This window comes from Lepidothrix coronata, unplaced genomic scaffold, assembly GCF_001604755.1.
Source record: "Lepidothrix coronata isolate B3197 unplaced genomic scaffold, Lepidothrix_coronata-1.0 Scaffold249, whole genome shotgun sequence".
In the NCBI taxonomy this organism is placed as follows: Eukaryota; Metazoa; Chordata; class Aves; order Passeriformes; family Pipridae; genus Lepidothrix; species Lepidothrix coronata.
This window is the reverse complement of record NW_016690429.1, coordinates 64,283-86,229: the sequence shown is the minus strand read 5'-3', so window position 1 is coordinate 86,229 and position 21,947 is coordinate 64,283. Positions and strand designations below refer to the sequence as shown.

General features: G+C 42.3%; 1 protein-coding gene across 1 annotated transcript in view; it reads right to left on the bottom strand.

Moving 5' to 3' along the window:
• FAM19A1 (family with sequence similarity 19 member A1, C-C motif chemokine like) overlaps positions 1-2,095 on the bottom strand; it is a 221,761-nt gene extending 219,666 nt beyond the window's left edge. Inside the window, exon 1 of the mRNA XM_017835159.1 lies at positions 1,296-2,095. The gene's annotated coding sequence lies outside the window, so the exon portion shown is untranslated. The remainder of the gene's footprint in view (positions 1-1,295) is intronic.
• Positions 2,096-21,947: the final 19,852 nt, after the last annotated feature.

The following is a 21,947-nucleotide window of genomic DNA, read 5'->3' as shown; positions in this document are numbered from 1 at the left end:
TGGCCACCCAACACAGACAACCATGTTTTTCCATACTTGTGTTCATGGCTGTACTAACTGGCTAAATTTCCCTCTGACTTGTTAACTTCAACAGCTCTTTCTCAAAGCCTGCAAGGACTGGGAGGTTTGCAAGGCTCAGCTACGCTACACATCGTCCAGTTCCCTTAACAACACCTTCTGCTGCATTTCATATTGCCAAATTAATCAAACTTCAGGCACTCTCCTCGTTCAGCCAATGACGGGATGCTGTTCCCTATCTAATAACCCAATCAGCTGAACATCATTTTCACGGAGCAAGAAAGACTTTGAAAGATTAAATCTCTCACATGGAAAGACCATGTCTTTGCTAAGAAAAAATAATAAAAAAAAAATAAAAAATTAAAAAAATGAAAAGTCTGTATGTGATATCAGGGGGATTTCTGCAGTATGAAAATTAACAGTATTAAAATAGTGAAATACAGTGGTAATAAAATATATGCATATGATTTTTTTTTTGCCCCTGATTTTAAAGCAGCACAGCTTTTTAAGTCTAATTAGCTAAAAAGAACCGCATAAACTGACAAGCATAATTAATAGAGAATACCAAAACATTATTTTGATCAGCATGAGGCTCTTCCTTACTCTGTACTGAGTGCTTGATGCACTGCTTAGTGTATAATTAATTTCATTTCCAGCTGTTTGCTTTGCAGTATATAATGCACTTTTTCTCCTCTCTTTTTAGACCTATTTATCTTGCAAAATAGATTCAACCCCCTCAGACCAGGGAGGTCCCAGTAGGCTTCCAGTGTCTTCAGGAATTAACGCCTTCTTGTCGTATTTAGTGCTCCTGTGCTTTTTATACCACAGGGTAAGAGGGAAAGGTGAACTCTCACATAGGGATATTTCAGCTATTCAGGTTATTTAAACCGAACTTTAAGAATCCCAGTCAAAGAGCAAAGCAAAGCCAAACTTCCACAGCCTGCTAAACGCTCCTGTGTCTTTCCTCATCATATTCTTAGCACATGGACAGCAGACTTACTTAACCCTCTCAGCCTTAATTATTAGCTTTTTTTTTCTTTGTACAGAAAACCTCTCTCAAACTGCACTATTTCAAACTACCTTTGCTCAAACACCAGCATTTCTCACAAACATTTCTTCACGCACTTGTTTGTAAGCAAGGTGCTGTCACATACACACTTTTACATACCGATCATCTTATCATTAGTAAAGAAACACAGCACTGAGTATTTTCCACTTATTATCTGATGAGTTCCAGATCTGCTTTCTGAATCTGAAATCCTGAAGAAGCTCCTTACCTGAGTAATCCAACCAAGAGCAGAGCACTCTAGTAGTGTTCATCGGAAAGATCTAATACTTTTTTAAATCCATCTGTATCACAATAAGGGATTTTTTTTATAGCTTCCCAATAATCTTCTTTATCAGGATTAAAAGTAGAAAAAAAAAAATCTCTTTTTCGTTACAAATCCTGTTTCCAGAGTAAAGAAGACATCTGAGCTCTCAGACTCTGCCGTCAGAAAAGTGGCCAAGGTTTGAGGGGTGGAAACCTTCTCATTTTCACCTTTAAATCATCTCCTAGCATCACCTTCTGCTTGACGAGACCTTTGAAGTGATCTTGAGATAATTTGCAGCTTCCAGGATACTTAAGGACGAGGAGCAGTCTGTGTGTGAGTGCAGAGCAGCCTGACTCCGGCGCGGGCAGTGCGGGGAAGGCGGCGGTTCCGACACTGCTCTACGATGCTGGAAGTACCGGAGCTTATTTCAATACATCCCTGCTCGGGAAAGTATCACATGCCTTAAAGCGACACAGCCCTCGGTGACAAGCCCCAGCCAGGCGCTCGCCAGCGACTGGAGCTGCATTTAAATACCGGCACTGAGACGGTGCCCGGCGCGGAGGAGCCGCCGCTCCGGCTGCGAGAGGCAGCGCGAATGAATGGGCAGGAGGGTGGACCAGCGCCGGGGGGAAGGCAGAGCTGATGGAGAGGTGAGGGTCTGAACAGCCAAGGAGCGATCTGGGGACGCGTTAATTCCGCCGGCAGAGGCTTTATTCCCCGGCGTTGTTCTTGCACTTATTCACAAGAGGCAAGCGAGACTTAAGGGAGTCTCCTTTCTTTCACAGAGAGCAGCACATGCTTGTGAACGGGGAAGGGTGGTGCAGGGAAAGTGCAACAGAACACACGGGAGTACAGGAGGTTCCTACACGCTCCCATGGGCTTTCCAACACCTTGCCACAACTCTGAGGGAAATCTATCCTTCCAACTTCATTTCCAGTGCATCTCGGCAGACAATGGGGAAAGAGTTCTGATTTATTCCTAAATGCTAAAGCTCAGCTATGCCAGATTATTTATTACAGTTATTTATTCTCCACATCTTAAGTGGCCATTTACAGGAATGGAGTGGTTTCCTCTCCCTCTTGCACCATATGTAATTATTTTTTAAAGAGCCACTGTATGGACTCAGTACATACCATTCACTTGGCATTGCAACTCTTACCTCTGCCTACAAAAGAAATAAGGCTTAGAGATAGAACAGAAATTTCCATTTTAAGAGCTCAGGATGTGTGCTATAGCACAAGGTGGGATTTTTTTTTCCCCCCTTGATGAGCTGTGGTAGAAGTGTGTGCCACCTGCACTGCTTACCAGCACCAGGCACCAAACAATAGTAAATAATAACAGTAATAAGTACCCTTACTCCTAAGTACCTCCTTCTCAGAACCCAAGGACATATATCTCAGTGGAGACTCTCACTGAGAGGTGCAATGAGTTTCCTTGACAGATCACACACTCCTTCAGAGCTGCTGTACTTTATTGGGCAATACATACTAAGAACCTGGCCCTGCAGACTGACAGGAACATTATACTGGTCTCTGCCACAGTGTTCAGAGCAGCTCTTTAATATAGCCTTAAAACAATAAAGCAGTGGGTGTGTGACAGTGACACAGGAGAGCACTGGCACACGGACCCTCCCCACAGTGGGGCTCGTGCCAGGTCCCTGAGCAGAGATGGGAAAGAGAGGGTGGCTCAGGACAAACCTCATGGTGACCAGTATGGTTGGGGATGTAATGATCTGCTTAATAAAGGTTTTCTTGTTTTCCTGACGAATTCCCTCAGACACTGGAAGAAGGTCAAGAACTGGGGCAGTTACTATTTTCTGGCCTGAGAAGGGTCTAGAAGAGTCAAAAAAAGCAGATGACAGACAACCAAGTACCATGAAGTACTGATGAGCAAGGAACCTTGGCCTGGGATCAGGCACAGCCCATATCAGGAGGTGGTGAATAGAGGGCTGCTGGGGTTTGCTGCCAAAGCCATAGGGAGGCTCAAGACTTTCTCCCTTTCCATGGGAATACTGGGAGGCTTCTGCAGCACTGAAGAGGGCAGGTGATGGGAATTTATTTTAAAATAACACCTGTTTAAAATATGTTCCCTTTAGGACTTGTGGGAAAGATAGAAGGGAAAGGGTAAGGAGGTGGGAGTTGTGAAGAAAGATGAGGGAGAAGGGCCTCAAGAAGAAAAGATAATCTTCTAAGAAACTGAAAGGCCTTGTAGACAGCAAGAAGAATCAGACAAATTGTGACCATACACCTGGGCAGACTAGGCAGAGACAGATTTATGCAAGATACAGATCTATGTAAGGTACAGCACAACTGTCACTCTGCCAAGCACTGCTAACTCCCAGCTCCACGAGGCTAATGCCACCTAACCCCTGACAGATGCTGCTATTGCTCAGGACAAGCTCTGCAGAAACATGGGACATGTTGCTTCTGCAGGGTAGGGGGGAGATCAGAGGGACAGAGAGAATATTAAACAGGCTGTGCTTGCTGCCTCTCCCCTGCCCTGGCTCCCAGCATCAAACAGGAACACAGAAGTCCTTGGCAAACCTTGCAGAAGCATCCTCACACCTGCTTTGATGTCTTTGCTGCCAAGTTTAACTTTCAGTGGACCAACAAGACACAAAACAGCTCCTCTTACCCTCTTTGCTAAGCACAGTGTCATCTTCACCTGATGCTTTGGGGCTTTATTTCAGCCTCCTCACTTGGCTGTGACAGGGAGGGGATGATATTTTACATGTGCCCCTGGGCCTGTATTCAATTGTGGGGCTACTGACACACTGGAAATAGAAAATAGGAAGGAAAAATAAGACACAAGTGAGCAGTCTGCACATTTCAAAATCCTTTGTTATGAAAAGGGAAGGCTGAAAGAGTAATTTGTCTCTAGATAGAGGGGAGACAGGACAAAAGGTTGTGTCAACGGTTCTGTGCAATGGCATCTCCCACCAGCACTGGGGCAGGATGAATCCATGCCCTGCAGAAGGACAGAACAACCTTTGGGATACCCACTCTATGCCTGACTGCTGGGAGGTGAAGTGTCAGAAGGAGGTCCTTCCACCCCCACTCTGATACCTGATGGCACACAGAGGAAAGAACAGAGACCAGAGGCTGAGCTATCCCAGCTGGAGAGCATGGAAAACTGCTTTTCCACAGCTCTGACTGAAAGACTCCATGGGGTTGCTGGCACAGTTGCCAAAAGCAGACACTGGCATGATATTTCCAAGGTGAAGGTGGGTTGCAAGAGGTCAGCAGTTATCCAGCTGTCTGAGACAGTCTGCCTCACACGCAAGGGCTGTGTGCACAGGGAGAATAGCCTTTTCCCTCTTGATTCCACCATTCATCTAGAGATGCCATGTGAATGACAAAAATAGGCAAATAAAAATAAATGCTCTTCCCTGCCTGAACCTCTATTTTTCACAATTTTCTGGGCACACAGAAAAGGAGAGCATATGCAACTAAGGCAGGCTCATGCAGACAGCAGATTGGTGCTTGCACCCAAAGAGGGGCCTCTGGCCTCTACTTTCTGCATTCTGCCTCCTCTGCCTCTCTCTCCTCCTCCCCCACACACCCCTTTTCCCCATGTAGAGATTGAACACAACACATCCCAGGCATGTATTTCACAGGGTCTGGAGAAGGTTCACCACCTTGGAAATGCAAAGCTCATTAGTTCTAGTGCTTCTGGGACAATGAAGCTTTGCTTTTCACAGATTGTGTTCTCCATCCCTCCCAGCTGCTTCCACCCACCCCTAAAAAGCTCCTTTCCATATCCCAAACTCTGTCTTGGCTGCTGCCTGGGCAACAGGCACTGTACATTGCAGTTCCTTGCTACCAAAGTGTTCCTACTCAGGTGAGCCAAGTGTAGTCTCACAGTAAGTTTTACCTTAATTCCACCAAAAGCCAAATTTCTTACTCTTTTGTCTTTGGTTCACAACATTTGTGGAAGCTTTTTTAAAATAAAATCTGACAGAGCAGAAGTTTTTCTTGGCCCCCTCACCTCCCCACACAGCTCTTCTTCCATTGAGAACCAGCCCACGTGGAAAACCAGCAGCTGAATGTGTGAAGATTGAGCTGCCTACATGTGATTGCCTGAACAGCAACCACGAAGCCCAGAGTAAAACCAGCCAAGAAATCCTCAGCCAGGGCCCAAAGCCTCCCTGTGTTTCTTGCTCTTGGTTGTTTTTCTTTTTTTTCCCCAATGGAACAGAAAGCATGAAGAGCAAAGCAGAAGTACTTTGGTGCAGGGAGAGTACAAGTTCTAGGGTTCCCTGGACTGTGGATGCAGCTTTGCCCTAAAATACTTCTAAGCCACATTCAATGTGTGTGAGTGTAGCAATGTTTGACATTCTATGTGCACTTCCCCTGTGCTCGTGCGGGTGCTCCACTCCCTGCAGATCACTTTTTATATATTCCCAGGAAAAACTTTCATGTTCTGAGACTTCCAGTCCCCATCACTTTTCTCCCTCTCTTGTAGAAGGTCTGGTCCATCCTCAGGGACCCAGCTGAACCCATTTCCTTTCCTGCCCTTCCTATGTCTACCATGACAGCATTAAATCCTTTCGTCTGTATTGTCATGTTTTCTTCTCCTGTGGCTTTTCCAGGGGCAAGAGAAGATGCACTGCTTTTCCTGGAGGTAAACATGCTGACCATGAAAAGCTTAGCTAGGAAGGCACACAATCTTTCAAGAAGGAAAAACATCAAGGATATATTTGATGATTTGTCCAGCTGTGACCACAGCCTCTGCTGGCCAACACAGACCACACACTCCAGGAGCCTGAAGCAGCAGAGCTGAACAACATGTTCAGGGAAACCACTGACCATGGAAACCCAGGGGCTGGTTCAGGCAGTTGTCATCCCACTTCAAGTACAGGGGGCTGGGAAATTTGCTCTGTTTCCAGCACAGGTGCAGACATATGGGTATGGAGGACCAGCCAAGGATACAGCAACAGGGAACAGCACAACACACTCGGTGGAGACGCTCCACCTGCTGTACTTGGCACCCAGACCTGGCAGCTCCTTTCCACCCTGTTGTCTTTTGCCACATCACTGCAATACGTCTCTCCTTGCTGCCTCAGCCACACCAAACTTGCTTGGAAGAAGCAGCAGTTTTATCGGCCACCCCTAAATATACAGAGAAGATCCAACTAGGGAGATGACATAACCAAAGCCATTAGGGGGGAAAAAAAAACCAAACCACAAGAGCACAATAAGTAGCTTGTACGGGAAAACAAAGAATAAAATAACAAGTCTGAATATTGACAAAAGGAACAAGTGAGAGCAGAGCACAAAAAGAAGGATTTTCACAATTATTCTTCCCAGCCTACCTTAAATATGCTGTTATTCCTTGTTAAAGGGATGTCTAGTCTTCACAATTACTGTGTTTGGGAGGCAACAATTCTGCTTTTTGCAGTTTTTCCATGCCTAAGAGAGGAGAGAAATAAAAAAGAACACATCTATATTTGTCAGGGAAGTTTATATCAAAAAAGTTTGTGTCCTAGTTATTTTTAAAGTATGTAGGACAACACACACAAAAAGTCTCAACCCTTATCTATAACTTGTCATTAGCTGACAAGATGACAAGATCAGCATTTGCTAAGGATTAACAAGAAGAATTATCTGTGCAGTACATTATCATCATGCAAAAAAAAATAATTCAATAGCACTCAATATATTTAAAGTATTACCAGAAAAACATGAATAGGCTCTGGATATCATGGCAGGTAAACATAACCATCACATAATGGAGACAAGTTGTGCATTTAGTTTCAGTTCAGATATACCAAAAAGCAGAGAAATAATGTTAAAGCAGTGCTTGAGTGATGCCATTTCATGGTTTCCTGTGATATTGTTATCCTTTATCAGCCATACATTAGCTGGAGAGATCATTCTGATCTGAAAATCCAGAACATGGATTCTCAACTTCTGCATAGCACAAACTCAAGAGCCTCCAGCCCATTCTTAGATTAGTCAAGGTGAACCCATTACATAAAATGCTATTGAAATAACCCTGATTTGAAAACAAACTATTACTTTTGTTGGCCTGTAGTTGCCTTTCCAGACCAGCTAAAACCACATTACATGCAAGACCCATCTACAGTGGGCAAATCACGGGTCAGAGTGCATAAACTGAAAGTGAGCGTATCTATAGCCAGAGGGGACCCTTGGCATTTGATTTACCTCTTTCATTATGTCAAACATCAGTCTTCAAGCACAGGTTTAGCATTTGCTTTTGCTGCTGAAAAGTCAATTTTTGCGAGAAGGTACAGGTGTTTTAATATTCATAACATAAATAAAATAAATCCAAGAGAAGCAAGGCCACTTAGGCACTGTGGGAAGCAAAATCACTGTGGTGAGCTCAGACTTGGTCACTGGGCTATCCTCACTCCTCCTACGTTTGCTGTGTTCCTAAATTTCAGTTAAACTTAATAAACAATAGGTCTCCACTATTATTTCACCAGCATTAGCAGAAGGGTTGAACTAGATGATCTCCAGAGGCCCCTTCCAACCCCAACCATTTTGTGATTCTGTCATTATGCCAAGGTAATAAAAAAAAAAGGAATTTTCAACAGCAGTTAAATTAAGCCTCTTCTGTCAAATTTGACATATCTCAGGCATCATCATAGAAACAAGGTTATCTAGGAAACAAATTTCTCCCTATAATATTGCAGCAAGTCACTCCCAGCTTGATACCCCATCTCCTGCCCAGCTGCACTGGGGAAGGTTCCCCCAGCCCAGTCAGCCTCCCACTTTCTCCTGACTCAGGGAAAACTGTAGGAAGAACAGCCAGGTGCCAGACAAAAAAGTTGCTACACAGACAAAAGATCAAAGATACATCAACTCTCTCCCAGTCAGCCCCAAACTCCCCATCACTGTGAAGAGCAAAAGCTTCCTCAACACACCATAAAAGCTCAAAGCCCAAACCACAAACACAACCAGGAAACCACTCCACAAGCTCCAAAATTCTGGTTCCCAAGCACCAACCTTAAAAACCCCAAAACCACTGGGGTCACAGGCAGGTTTAGTTCTTGTTTCTGTCTCACCGTAGATCAAAGACTTTTTTCCATGGACTTTTGGCTGCTTCTCTCACTTCAGAAACAGCCTAAAGCACACCATCACTCTAGTCCTCTCTCTTCCTCCCTCCTATTGGGAGCTTTTATAAACTCAAACCACCTGAACACAGGGAGGAGCTGGTTTGAAGGTTCAAAACACTATCAGGTGCGAGGGGTTTTTTGATTATAGTAAATTTTTGTTGACTATAGTAAATCCCAGTGACAAGGCACAACTGGGCTGATTTGGGCAACAGGCCAGGGTGGTTGTGCTGTGTGCCAGGGAACCCTGAAGGGAGTTCTGCTGTGAGCTCAGTGCCTCTCCTGGCTGTGAAATGTTTCCAGACACCCAGGTCTGCCTGGGTGCTCCAGTACACAGCAAATGCACATCCTGACATAGCCCAGCACCTCTTTTGGAAAAGAAGCTTTGGCTGGTGCCTCTGCCAAAGGAAAATGCAAGAGGCCAGATCAGCTCTGCAGTGTTGCATTTCTGTTTTTTTTTAACTTCAGGTGCCACCCTGAAAATAGCACTTCAAAGTCCTCTAACTCTGCCTCAGCCTCAGCTGCAGAGAAAATCTCAGCTCTTACATTACACCAGGGGATTGACCAAATAGCTTATTTGCAAACCCATGTTTTTGCTTCCAGTTTATCACAAAGAAAGTCAGTGGTGGAAAAAAAAACCATTAACAAATTGAGAGGTTTCTTTGCTGCTTGTCCCCTGCAGTGTGAACCCTTATAACGGATTCACTCTATGATATTAAATTATACTTCAGTTTATTACTTCTAAAATGCCCTGGATTCTGCAGGGGCATGGTGTGGCTTTCACACACCTATTTTAGCATGCTTGCAGATCCTCAGGTTAGAGGTACTACATAAGGAAATTTAGTTATGGATGAAATACACTGCTGTGCAGTACTATAGCCTAGAGTTCACAGGAAAATCTTTGAAAAGATGAAGCAGGCAGACAGCAACAATTTTTGCCTTAGGTATGTTCATGAAAAAAGCCACCCCTAACCAACCAAAAAAAAATCGTAAAGCAACACAAAATACACCCTTCAAGAGGAGGAAATGAGAGACTGGGGAAAACTCTCACACTGAAACAAAAAAAAAGTGAGAATTATCATGATTATGGGATATAGAGCAGCCAATATTCCCTGATGCCATCACTTTAACAAATACAATACCTTAAGATTTAACTCCTTGTCACAGCTATGGGCTTTGTCATTATTTAAGAAAAACACTCTCTTCCACACCTCATCTCCCTGCTTGCAGGGCTGGGCAGGGAGCTGCAAACAGAGCCCTGTGTGCTGGAAATAGTTTCTGAGTAAGGAATTAGTGCATGAAATGAGCATGGAAAAAAAAATAATCATGTACTGTTCTTCCTTTGCTTCAAAACAGGTTGGTTGATTGACAGCAAACCCTATATAATAGTTCCTTCCAGGCAGATGGCAAGATCATGATTTGCTCTTCAGTTGCAATTTTCTGCTGCCTCTCACAACCAACAGAACTCCCTGATCTACCAATGAGAGGGGTCTGGGCTGCTTTATATGTGTTTTACAACGCTCACATCAAAGCTTATGGATTAATATTGTGACTAGTTATCGTATTCCATTTTGTGAAAATTTGCCTTGAATTTGCCTCCAACGTCTCCTGGCTGATGGTGTGCAGATAACAGCTTCAGAAATCCACACAAAAGCAACTTGTAAATCCCTGCACCACCCCTGACAGACAATACTCCTTTGAGCGGTTGCGTAGGTGTTGAAAATCTTGCCATACATCTCGAGCTCTCTCAGCACATATTGTTTTTAGGCTACCATCTGCTAATGCACAGTCCCACCCTGAGAGATTCAGGAATGCTCCAGTCTCAGGGCTGTTCTGCTTTCAGATTTACTCTTTTATTTCTTCCAATTCCCAGCACTCAGATTCTGTCATTCTTAGCCCTGGCTGTAGCTACCAAGTTCAAGAGACCCTCTCACACCACTGCTAATTTTCAGTGATAAAAAGAATTTATTGAAGATGTACCCAGGCATTTGTTTTAGTGGACCAAAGGAATCCTTTGTGGTGTCCCTGGAAGCAGATTCATTTGTCTCTGTGTCAGCTGGTGCTGAGAGGTGCTGGGACCATCAGGAACTTTGGAAGCACTCAATTCCAGGGTATGTACACTGAAAGGATGTATTTTAAGTTGGTGGCAAGGGAAGGAGACAACTCCCAAAGACATAATGTGGGCAACATCTTGAACAAAGGAAGTCATGCACATCACAGTGCAGAATGTTGGGATCTAATTATCACAGTAAATAAGGAGTGATGAACATGATACTTGACTGATTGTCCTCTTCACTGAAATTGTCAGCAGTACTCTTTTTCTTGCTGCTGATTTTGCTTCTATATGAAGCACATTAGCAAAATTTATAGATGATATTTAATTTTATTTTTTTTGTTAGAAAACAAATTTATAGCAGCTAATTCACGTTAAACTTCCTATGCAGGATCCATCACTGAAATACATTGGAAGCTACAATTTTAACTCTAGGAAACTGAAGAGCATATTATCACTTGCCAACTGAAATTTATCTGTTTTGATCCTTTTTTTATATTCCTCTTCTCCCACACATCCCTTTTATTATCCCACCTTCTTCTCAGGTTTTCAAAGATTTTGTTGTCATTTACTCCTGAATAAAATCCAAAAATCTTTTGTCATGGCAGGCTCTGTACATCAAATTATTGTTCATGTCACACCCTGACTTCTGTGCACCAAGCATGGAAGTCAGAATAAGGGATCATACACAATAGCATAGAATTCCTCCTTGCTTTTCTTTCAAAGCAAGAAAGTGAATAAAAGAGGGCCAAGAAAAAAAAATAGAGATGGGAAAATGAAAATATAAAGGGCTGTGTGTTCAAAGGAGATAAAACTAGTAGTTTTGTTTTCTTTCTCAGCCTGTACAGCAATCCCCTCTCTCATTCCCTGAATTCTACAAAAATGGTTTGGTAGACTAAAGTTATGTTTTCCTTGATTTCAGTAATCAAGGTAAGTCAGGACAATCTCTTCCATTGAAAATAGAATTCTTTTTACATCTAAGAAACAGTAATAGTTTTTGTGTCTTCTGCCTCTGCTCCAGCAAAAGATTGCAGCTGCCTTTTTGCAAGCTTTTAGTTGCTAGAGATATAAACACTCTCTTCAGAGCATGACAGATGAATTCTCCTGCAATGAAATAAGATACCTTTCAGAGAGCCTGAAAGCAACTAATAGATTTCCAGGAAAATGCTGAAAATTGGCTTAATGTTGCATAAATAAAGATATTTATGCAACTTGGATGAAACTCTACCACAAGCAGAAGGCTAGGCCCTACTTATGATACCAAATCCTTCTTTTGCCAGTTTGCACAGATCTTTAATGGGCATGGGGTCATTTGCTGCCCTTCTGAATCTCCCCTGGTACAGTCATCATTGTTAAATTTTAAATATGAATCATTTTCCAGGCAGCACAATATCCAGTTGGCTCCTCCTTCCATTTTCCCACAGGGGTCTGAAAAATGTTAAACTGTTCTCTTCACAATTAAATTCATGAAACACTTAAATTCTATGGCAGTCAGACACCAAGGAACAGGAAAATCATTTCATCTCATAATGTTTTAGAGCCCCTAGGCAAATGTAAACACTGTATGCTGTGATAGAAGAAGGATTTATTGCTGCTGCTGAACAGAGAATCTGCTGATTTATTTGTAATTCCAGTAGATTTTTGAGGGTAATTTATTTATTACAGAATTTTGGTGAAATGATTATTTAGAAAGCTTGAACACACCAGACCCATTTGTGTGGAGATGCATTTTAAAGAAAAAGATACAGAACCAAATCAATCTGTATTGAACTAATACTGGCCTGTAATAGTGAATCATTACTGCACTCACTCTCCTGCCAGAGCATAAAAGGGGTTTGAGCTCTCATATATCTCAGGTTCTGGAGGCCAAGTGACATTTGATAGGCAACCACTGCAGGTGCTGCTGGAGACACCTTAAGCTGAGGCAGGGAAGTATCTAAGTCACTATTATATTCTTGCAAATGTTTTACCCAAGGTTAATTTAATTCATTTCGCTGAGAAAAACATCTCTCAACTCTGCTCCCAAGTGTTGTTTCAAGCATTCATTTATATACATCTCAGAATGCCAAAGGTTACCACTGTGAGTCAGTACATCTCTGCCAGTATATCAAATTCATCGAAACATTGGTAAAAATAGGACTTTGTGTCATGCCACTTACTTTTACAGGAAGCACTTGGCTCTACTGGAGCCTCCTCTGCTTCAGCAGCGTTGGACAGCCCTGGGAACTGCTTGGGGAACTGAGGGAGGGTAAATTCAGTTTTGTGGCAGAGGTTGAGCCACGAGTCTCCAACACTGCTCAGCAGTGGATGTGCTTGCAGGAACAGCCATCCACACACTGTCTCTGTGGATATCCCAGTTCTAGCAGTGGTCTGTCATCTTGTGTCCTCCTTTTTCTCCTGTCCAACCCGCTGGTTCCTATTGCAATCCAGGGGTTAATACTTTGGGAAGAAGCTACCTCCTGTACAGCTACATCTGTGATATCCAACATGAGCAGGCTGAGCTGTGACTACAGCCTGTGGCCATGCCACAGCATTGCTAAGGAAAATCACAAAGAGCCTGGATCTGATCATCACCTTATTTGACAGTTCATCACTCATGTCTCCACTGAAAGCTGTCTGTGTATTACTAAAAACCCAAAATCCTTTTTGTTATCTTCTTACCCTCCATGCTTATTTAGAGAGCTGAGAGTAGACAGGAGACTTCTTTAAACAAAAGCATAATTTCAGAATTTCTCTTCAAAGATACCACAGAAATCACTCCAGAATATCTGTCAAGCTGGCATTCCCCTGAGACTGCCTTAGCTCTTTGCTCTGGCTAACTTGAAGTGAGAACTTGAACCATATCTCAGATAACTGCTGTAGAGAATCAATTTTCAATTTCCTGCTGAACTCCAGATATATATTTAAATACTCAGTACTTCTGGCATCTGGAAAGAAACCAACAATAAAATCAAATGGTCAAGCCACTCATCCGATGAGGGGAAAATCTGCAATGAATCAAGCAAACAGGAGACTCAGACACAGGCCTGAATGGTAAATTTTCTCAGCACCACTGTAAAATCAGTGCCATTATCTCATTGTCTTTTTGACAAAAAAAAATGCCTAGTAACTCAATGCCAATTTTATCTAAACCAGAATATTTCCGTAGAATTCACAGTTCATTTTAAAGTAGTCTAATTTTTTAGTGGAAGGGAAAAAATAGATGAAGTTCATCATGAGGTTGAAATCATTGACTTAATTAGAAACAAGGTTTAGCCAAAGAAGGAGAACCTCTGTTCTTACAAGAGAGACATTGGAGAAATGCTGATCTTTCTCAAGGTAATGAGTGTTTTGTCACTTTTCATGGTCAGACTTTTATCCTAATAACACACTCTACACCTTACTGTATGCTGTGATTAGGATACATGTCTTTCAGCTCAGCACTCTGCAGGTTTGCCTTTATTTTTCTCAATCTTCAATGTCCTTAATAATAAGTAAATAAGTTAATACAACAGCCCCTGAAGAAAATTCATGGTTTAAACAAGGCCATTGGAAAGATTCATGTGAAAGGCCCTACAGCACTTTTGACTGAGATTTTATTTGAACAAAATTTTAACAAGTGGACCAGTGTTTCCCAAGAACGTTCAAATGTTATCAAGTGGGAAACAACGCTCCCTGGCACAGTATCCAGGCAAACCAGGAAATGCATCTTTTTGTATTCAGAAGGCAAAATGTTAAGTATGGTCATGCAAAATCACAATTGTGAGGATGTATTAAACTGGAATACACAAGCTAGGAAGGATGATAGCAGAAAAATCACAGCACCTCTAATTGTCCTGCAGTTTTGCAAGGTGTTGCTGCTTTAAGGGAATCAGAACAATAAAAATGCCTCCCTCCCCTTTACCAGCTGTTGTAAGGCTGTTTCTGAGAGTACCTGATGGGAAGATGAAACAAATATTTTTATCTACAAAGCTCTGAATGTAGGAACTTGTAAAGCACTTCTTTGAAGTCAGAGTCATTGCAAACTGAAGAGGTAAAGCCATGCAAACAGTACTACACCGGTGTCTCTGGGAGGTTGTATTCCCAGCTAACCTGCTCCCACAGTTTGTCCAGACAGCTGACATGCTGGGAGCCTTCTCCAATTTGCCACGAACCATCAGCATCTTGCAAACAGAAAACAAAGAGAAATGACAACAAGGTATCAAAAATAAGCTCATCTTGATGTCACTATTCAGGAGGGAAGCAGCAAACAAAATAATAGGCAGGCTGGTGACAACTGCAGAATTTCTTGGTTTTCAAAGGTGTGAGAGTAGAATTGGAAAAATTAATTGGGTTCCAATTTTATCCTCGTTCTGTGAAAATGCATGAGCAACTATGAGCAAAAATGCCAATAGCTGTAATAGTAATTATAATAATAAATATGACAGGAACTGCCTGAAAAGTATTAATTTGCAAAGTTAGGCCTTTTCAAAACTCCTACTTGAGGGACCTTTGGAGGCTGTTTCTTGCAGAATGACAGAACATCCTTTTTAGAAGGATTTAGACATGTCCTCTTGTGTGGTACCCCTTCAAGGTAGCATAGCAAGGCTCCATATTTGTGTGAATCTGAGGGAAAGATCAGCTCTGTCCAAGGAAAACCACTGACTGTGCTGCAGTGCCTTCCCCTCCAGCTCTGTGCATGCTGCCCATCACTTCCCCTGGGCTTTCAGGTCAGAAGGAGCCAGTGCAAATTCAAGGAGAGAAGTAGTTCTCTGTGGCCAAGAGTGAGATAACAGGGAGGATGCCCATCAGTGCTGAAGTCTGGCTTAGCTTAGCCCTCATGGCATCACCATGGCCAGGTTGGACAGGGCTTTGAGCAATCTGGTCTAGTTGAAGGCATCTCTGCCCATGGCAGGAGGCTTGAAACTAGATGATCATCTAAGCCAAGAAATTCTATGATCCTCTGATCCCTAAATCTTAAAATGAAGTCTGCATTTTTTGCACAGAAGGGGCTTGGAAAGCTGTACTTTAATTCCACTCTCATGGAAATCAATAGAAAATTCCCATTGCTTTGAAGAGCTGGATCTATAGCAGTGCTCTGCAAAATCCCACCCTAGTGCTGAAATGCCTTCACCTGCCTTGAAAACTGAAAGTCATACACCTAAGTTAAAAATGTCCTTTTTCAGTAAGGGGTGACAGTATTGACACAGGAGAAGACTCTTCGATGGCCTTCAGAGGAACATCGGTGTGGGTGGGCTCAGCCACCTCTTCATCTGGAGAAATACACAGCCTGTGTATCATAGCATGAGCTATTGGGGGGGTTTATGCACTACATGCACCTTAGGCTGTAACTGGGTGGCAAAATATCTCCCCAGCAGAGATCTTTTGGTGCACTAAGTTCCACAGGTACCAGTGGCCTGGGGGGGACTGATGTATTTAAGAGAACAAATCTAATTCAAAGTCATTTGGCTCTAGGGGTAATTTAACCATGCTGGTATTGCTGAGCGATTACGTGTATTTGAAAGAGAGAAAAGCAAATACCCAAAGGCTTCTTGTTTACGATTTCAGGAAGTTTCTTCAGGGCAGAGCAGGGTGCTGATAACGCAGGAGCTGATCCAGCCCGATAGCACTATCAGCACCTGAGGAGCAATAACTGATCTGCTCCGAACTCACCAAGCCCACCAAGCACTCTGCATTGTGTTTGCCTAATGATTAAATGGAATGACTTTCCTTTAATCAGCGTGTCAGCTTGAGCAGCGTAATGAAATTAGTCAGGGGTGAACGCAGGCTCCTGAGCAAAAAAGGGGCATTTCATCACAACTTACTCCTGAAATCCGTAACATTGCTGTGCCATGGAGGGTCCTGGTGGGATGCTGGGTTCCTTACTCAAACACAGATTGTCCAAAATTAAAGCAAACACCCTGTTTCTGTATTTTATTGCATCTCCTCTCCCAGCTTGCAAGTTCACCCAAGGATTTTTCTTTCCTTAAAGAATTCTGTGTATTAATCATTTGTTCATGTCACATGGATGATATCTGACAGTTTATCCCAGTTATCATCAATAACTATTAATGACCCTGTTATTGTAATGAAGCTGCATCAGCTCGTAGCCTCACTTGCATTCAGCTCATTTTTCATTTGATTATGAAATTCAGAATGCTTCTCTCACAGGCAAGCTTGCTTGCTTAAAAGGGTAGGGATCTGTGCATTTGATTGCTTTTTGAAATGTGGCAGATTACACTATTTAGCTACTGTTCTGGAGATGTGGAATATATCACGTGTTTCCTTAATCCTAAAACATAAGTTATTGTCACTCCCAGAGAAGCTGCAGCATGTAAAGTTTTAGATGCACACAAATCCAAATTGAATGAAGTCATGTTTTTTCAATGCTGAGGAGGTTTAACAAATTCATGTAGACACTAATGAGTATTACTGGGCTTATGGAGGGTCATGGAAAATTAGACTGGCTTTTTAAGCCATTATTACAGATTTTCTCATTGTTACATGTTAAACTATCTACTATTAATACAGCTTTACTTTTGCTTTTGGCCATTGGACAATGTTTGAGGTTCAGTGGCATGGCTATCTCTTCATACTCTTTGTTTCTTTGGTAATCACATATTTTACCCAACTTTATGGGTTTGGCAGGATTTCATTTCTAACTTTAACTTACTGGCTTCTTCCAGAAATTTGCCTTGTATCTATTCTGCAAAGAAAACTGTCATGCAACACAGTGTGTTTGTTTACCTCATTTTCCCATCAGCATTTGTTGGAATGGTGTGTGCCACCACTGCTGTAAAAAACATCTATAATTAGAAAAATATCAGTTTCTTAAAGACACGATGCTGAGTTCAGGCCTGATTAAGTACCAGTGGAGTCAGCTGTTACCAGAGTAGAAACAGGAGCACAGTTTGAAAGACTGCATGTGGAGCCAGCATACATAATACATGTCTTTCATTCATCAAGGACAACATCCCTTGTCTCAGCACAGTAGAATGAATCTGCCGGTATCCACAACTTGCCCAAAGGTGAGGAGCTGAGCTGTGGAGGACACATTTCACCCAGTGCAGCTTCTTGACATTAGAGGGCTCCATATTCCACAGAGTATGGCAAAAGCAAATCTCATTCTGAGGTCAATAGAGATGACATTGGAAGGAGAATTATTGACTCCTCTTGGAGCTATGGTTTGATGGTGCTGCAGATTCAGCTTCTGAAGCTTTTGAAGTCAAAAGCATCAGCTGAAAATGCAAAGAGTTGGTCTGTTATATTCATTCTACTAGCTCATATGAGTTTACAAAGGTTGTGTTACTGAGAGGAGATCAGACACCATGGATCTCTTTCTCTTGTATCATGATGGATCTGGTGTTATACTGGCATCATCTATCTTCCCAGGACTCAGAAAAACCTGGCATACACCATCTATGAGGGAATACTGTTACTGAGACACAAATGCAGGGAGTGTCCATGCCTGATACAGATTAAATCTCATCTAAACTTGGCTCTAACAACTGCAGAGGCACAGCTGCATGCCATGCCTGTTGTCCCTCACTATCAGAACTCTAGAAGGAGCTGTCAGCACATCAGCATGACACCAGGCAGTGGAGCCTGGATCAGAAAGCCTGGGAATAGCACATGGTCATAAGGGAAATTCTTGACAGGAAGGGTCATTAGACATTGGAATGGACTGTCCAGGGAGGTGGTGGACTCATCATCCCAGGAGGTGTTTAAGAAAAGACTGTACATGGCACTTAGTGCTATGATCTAGTTGATATGGTAGTGTCTGGTCAAAGGTTGGACTCTGTGATCTCACAGGTCTTTTCCAACATAACTAAAAAAAAGAATCAGAAAAGCTTCTGTGACAATAAAGGCAAAACCTGAGATCAGGACAATAGACTTGAAAGGCACTACTTGATCCCCCCCTGGATAAGGATAGGGCAGTGTGTGTTTTTTGGTATCCGATCTCACACCATAAGGATTCTCCCACTCATGCTAGAACCTCGGTTAAATATTTCTGGGTTCTATTTTGACATAACTGATGAACTAGAATGCCTTTCCTGTCTCCTATGGCTCTCAGCATGGGTTGCCTATTAGAAGGACTGTGGAGCTGCCAAGGTCTGTGCCCGGTGGCTGTAGCACACACCTCTAGACCAAGATTGCACAGGTACACCTGGGATAGCTGGGTAGCACTGACATGATGTACAGTGTGGTAGGGTACAACAGGTAGCAGCTACTGGTCCTTGTCTTGCAGAAATCACCAGTTTCATTCTATTGTCTTGCTGAGGTAGAACGTTCTGTGACCATCACAGAATGTCACAGAGCAGAGTTCAATGGCCCTTCAGGAAGATGCTGTCTTTGTGCAGAGCTGGGCACAGCTCTTAAGAACCACTTGCAGAAAATTTGCATTATGAATGTAGGAGCTTTTCCTTGACATAGATAAGGTAGAAAGGTAGTCATTGTGGAACAGGAACAAATATTCAAATGCCATTATCTCATCTTTATGGCTCACTCTATTAACAAAAAAATACTTTAAAAATATTTTAAATGGCTAAACTCCAGAAGGAGCTCTTACATATAATGACATAGCCTTGAGAAAGTGCAACTTGTCTTTGTTGCACTTCAAAGAGTCTAATCCTAAAGATATCTTCCTAAGGAATAAATGCACTCATGAGTTGAACTAACCCTATTCTATGGAAGATAAAAGAGCTTTTCCAGGTAGTGCTTGTACAATTCCAAGCCTCCAAAAGTGAACATTTTTTATTGAGGCAAATACAGAGGGAGGGGCTTCATTCAAGCCATGTGCCCATCAGCCCTTCTTCCCCGACCACCAATATCCTGACCAAGTGGCTGCTGCAGGGGCAAACAGGTTGTTTGTAGCTCAGAGGCTTCAAAAGGAATCAGTATCTTGGGGAACATTGAAACTCCCTCTTTTTCAATGCTTAATGACTGATATATCTCTCCTGGTAAATATGGAGAGACAATTGGATGATTTTGGTAGGGAGGGCCAGATTGTTACAAACACTATGATGTCCTAAAAGACAATCAAGTAGAGCTGGCTAAAGAAAATCTCATTCTGTGAATTTTTGGCTTTGTCCTGATACATAGGTCGTTTTTCTCAAATGCCATGGGCATAATCTGGTCACATAATTCTGGAAAATGCCTGTAAAAATAATAATTTTACTAGTCAACAACAAAGACAGTAAAAACAAGGAGAAAAGTACTGCTCAGAGTGCGGAGAGCAGCAATGCAGGGAAAATCTCAGTATCTTTTTCAAAGTTACAGAGCTGGACACTCCAACTTCAGCACTTGCAAATTGTGTATACCCAAGATAGCAGGAAAATTCCCACTGTGAAAGGCAGCGTCTGCTTTTGAAGCAAATGTGTGAAATTTTACACCAGCTGAAGATCCGGTACTTGTTGTTGAATTTATTGAGCCTGAACTAAATCCCTGTGTAACCAATGGGGGAAAAAAAGAAAGGAATGAAAAAAAGAGAAACCCCTTCCCTTCAGCACTTCAGAGCCCAGCCTGGTTACGTGTGGAGCCCTCTGGGCCCTGTACACGGATATCAGCAGCTCTCAAGCCATGACCAGCTGACTAATACAAGCATCCTGACTCATTCCTGGTCTACTGAAAAATCCCAGAAGTACTATAAGTGGCACGTATTTGGTCACAAAACTGCTATGAAAAGCTTACAGAATGATATATCTGAAACAAAGTACTCTCTGAAAAAATTTGGGGGTGAGAGGGAGTAAATTTTCTCATTCACATCTACAGTGTCTACAGGGTAGTGAGCCTGGTACCCAAATCACAGATCAATAATATTCTGGCAAGATGATTCCTCACCATGCTTCACTTTGAGATAAATTCATGAAACATGGAGAAGCAGCTGCAGGAGGAGAACAAATAAAACCTCAGTATTTCCTTGTGGCTGCCGAAATTTTTGCTGAATTCCTAATTTTCTCTCTGCATTTGATGGGTCACTGATTTAAATAAATTAAAGACATAAATCACATAAAAACTGTAAGTGAGGGACTACTTTTTCACTTTATGTTTATAAAGTATATTTATTTCACAGTGGTTTATGGCTTCAGCTGTTGTTACACTAAAATAGTTTCTTCCTTGGGATTTCTCTCTGCCTGGTTCCCAGAATTATAGGCTGCCCATTTCCATAGATTATGGGATCCTTGAGAGACAGAACTTAGGTGACTCTCCTGGCCAAATTCCACCATACAGCAATATGCCCTGAAACACCTCCACCTGACAAGAAATACCCCTTCTCTGAAATTCCAGCCATGCCAGAGGCTGCAGACTCCCATCCCGCTGGTTTTGGCAGCCAGTCTTTCCAAGAGCTTTATCAGAGCACAGCTGGGACCGAAACCAAAGTGGTGCAGCAGTCAGGGATGCTGCAGGACTATGGCAAACACTGGGAAAAATCTGGGATAAACACAGTCACAGTTTTCAGGGACTCTCTGTGGCCGGAAAAGTGAGTTTACTCAATGCTCTCCAAGAAGTCAATCAGGTACCTGTGGTTCCAGGAGCTGCCTGATGGGAGGTGCTGCTGTTTGCAGAGCTCTGAGCTGGCAGTAGCTCTCCAGATCTCCTGCACAGCCACAGCCCATCCACACCAGCCCCAGCAGCCAACTGACGAGCACCAGGCTGGGTCAAAAAGTCACAGAATCAAATATTCTAAAAATGCAGATGTGACTCGAGCTTGCCACACAGCCCAGTGGAGAAAGCAAACTGTCAGTGCCACATCTGCTCACACTTCTGCATTTATTACATTTGAAACGAAATTTTGACAGCTATAAAGCAGAAAGAGCAGTTGTGCGTTTGTATTAAAACATCATTTGGATAAGGAATAACCAGTGAGTGGTGTAAACATCTGTGATATTATCTGGCTGTTTTCGTTTGAGTCCTTTCACACTGGGAAAGGTAAAGAGAAAAAGAAAAAAAATAAATGAAATTATCACATGCGATGGTTCAAATTTGGCTTTGTTAAAGATACATTCCTTTTGATTTTCCCATGCAATTCCCATAGAGTTAAGATAAAGATGTTTGTCTTTTCTATGGAATCAAACAAACATTCTGGTATTTTGGTTTGACTATGAATCATGCTCCTAAAACATTTTTGTTGATTAATTTTTAATCCCAAATTGATAAATTCCTGCTCGCACAATAATGTTAACACTAAGATCCAAGCCTCCCTGAGCCCTTAATCTGAATTTCCCTTGTTAGTACTAATGGGGTTTAATTTGTCTATGAGAAAAATAATTAACTGTAGCCGAAAACAAGGATGAGATGGAACAGACAAGAGAAAAGACACGATTTTTTATAGATGAAGCATGTTAGCCTTTTGTTAGGTAATAACAAAGCCACTTTGGTTATTAGTATCCACTATAGAAACACTGAGGAAATTTATTCTAGCCACAGAAAAAGCACTTCCACTGTTTTATAAAAGCAAATATTTTCTTCATGTATGCTGGGAGGGCAGAGTGGGAACCACTTAAAAGCATTTGTGGGACTTTCAGCT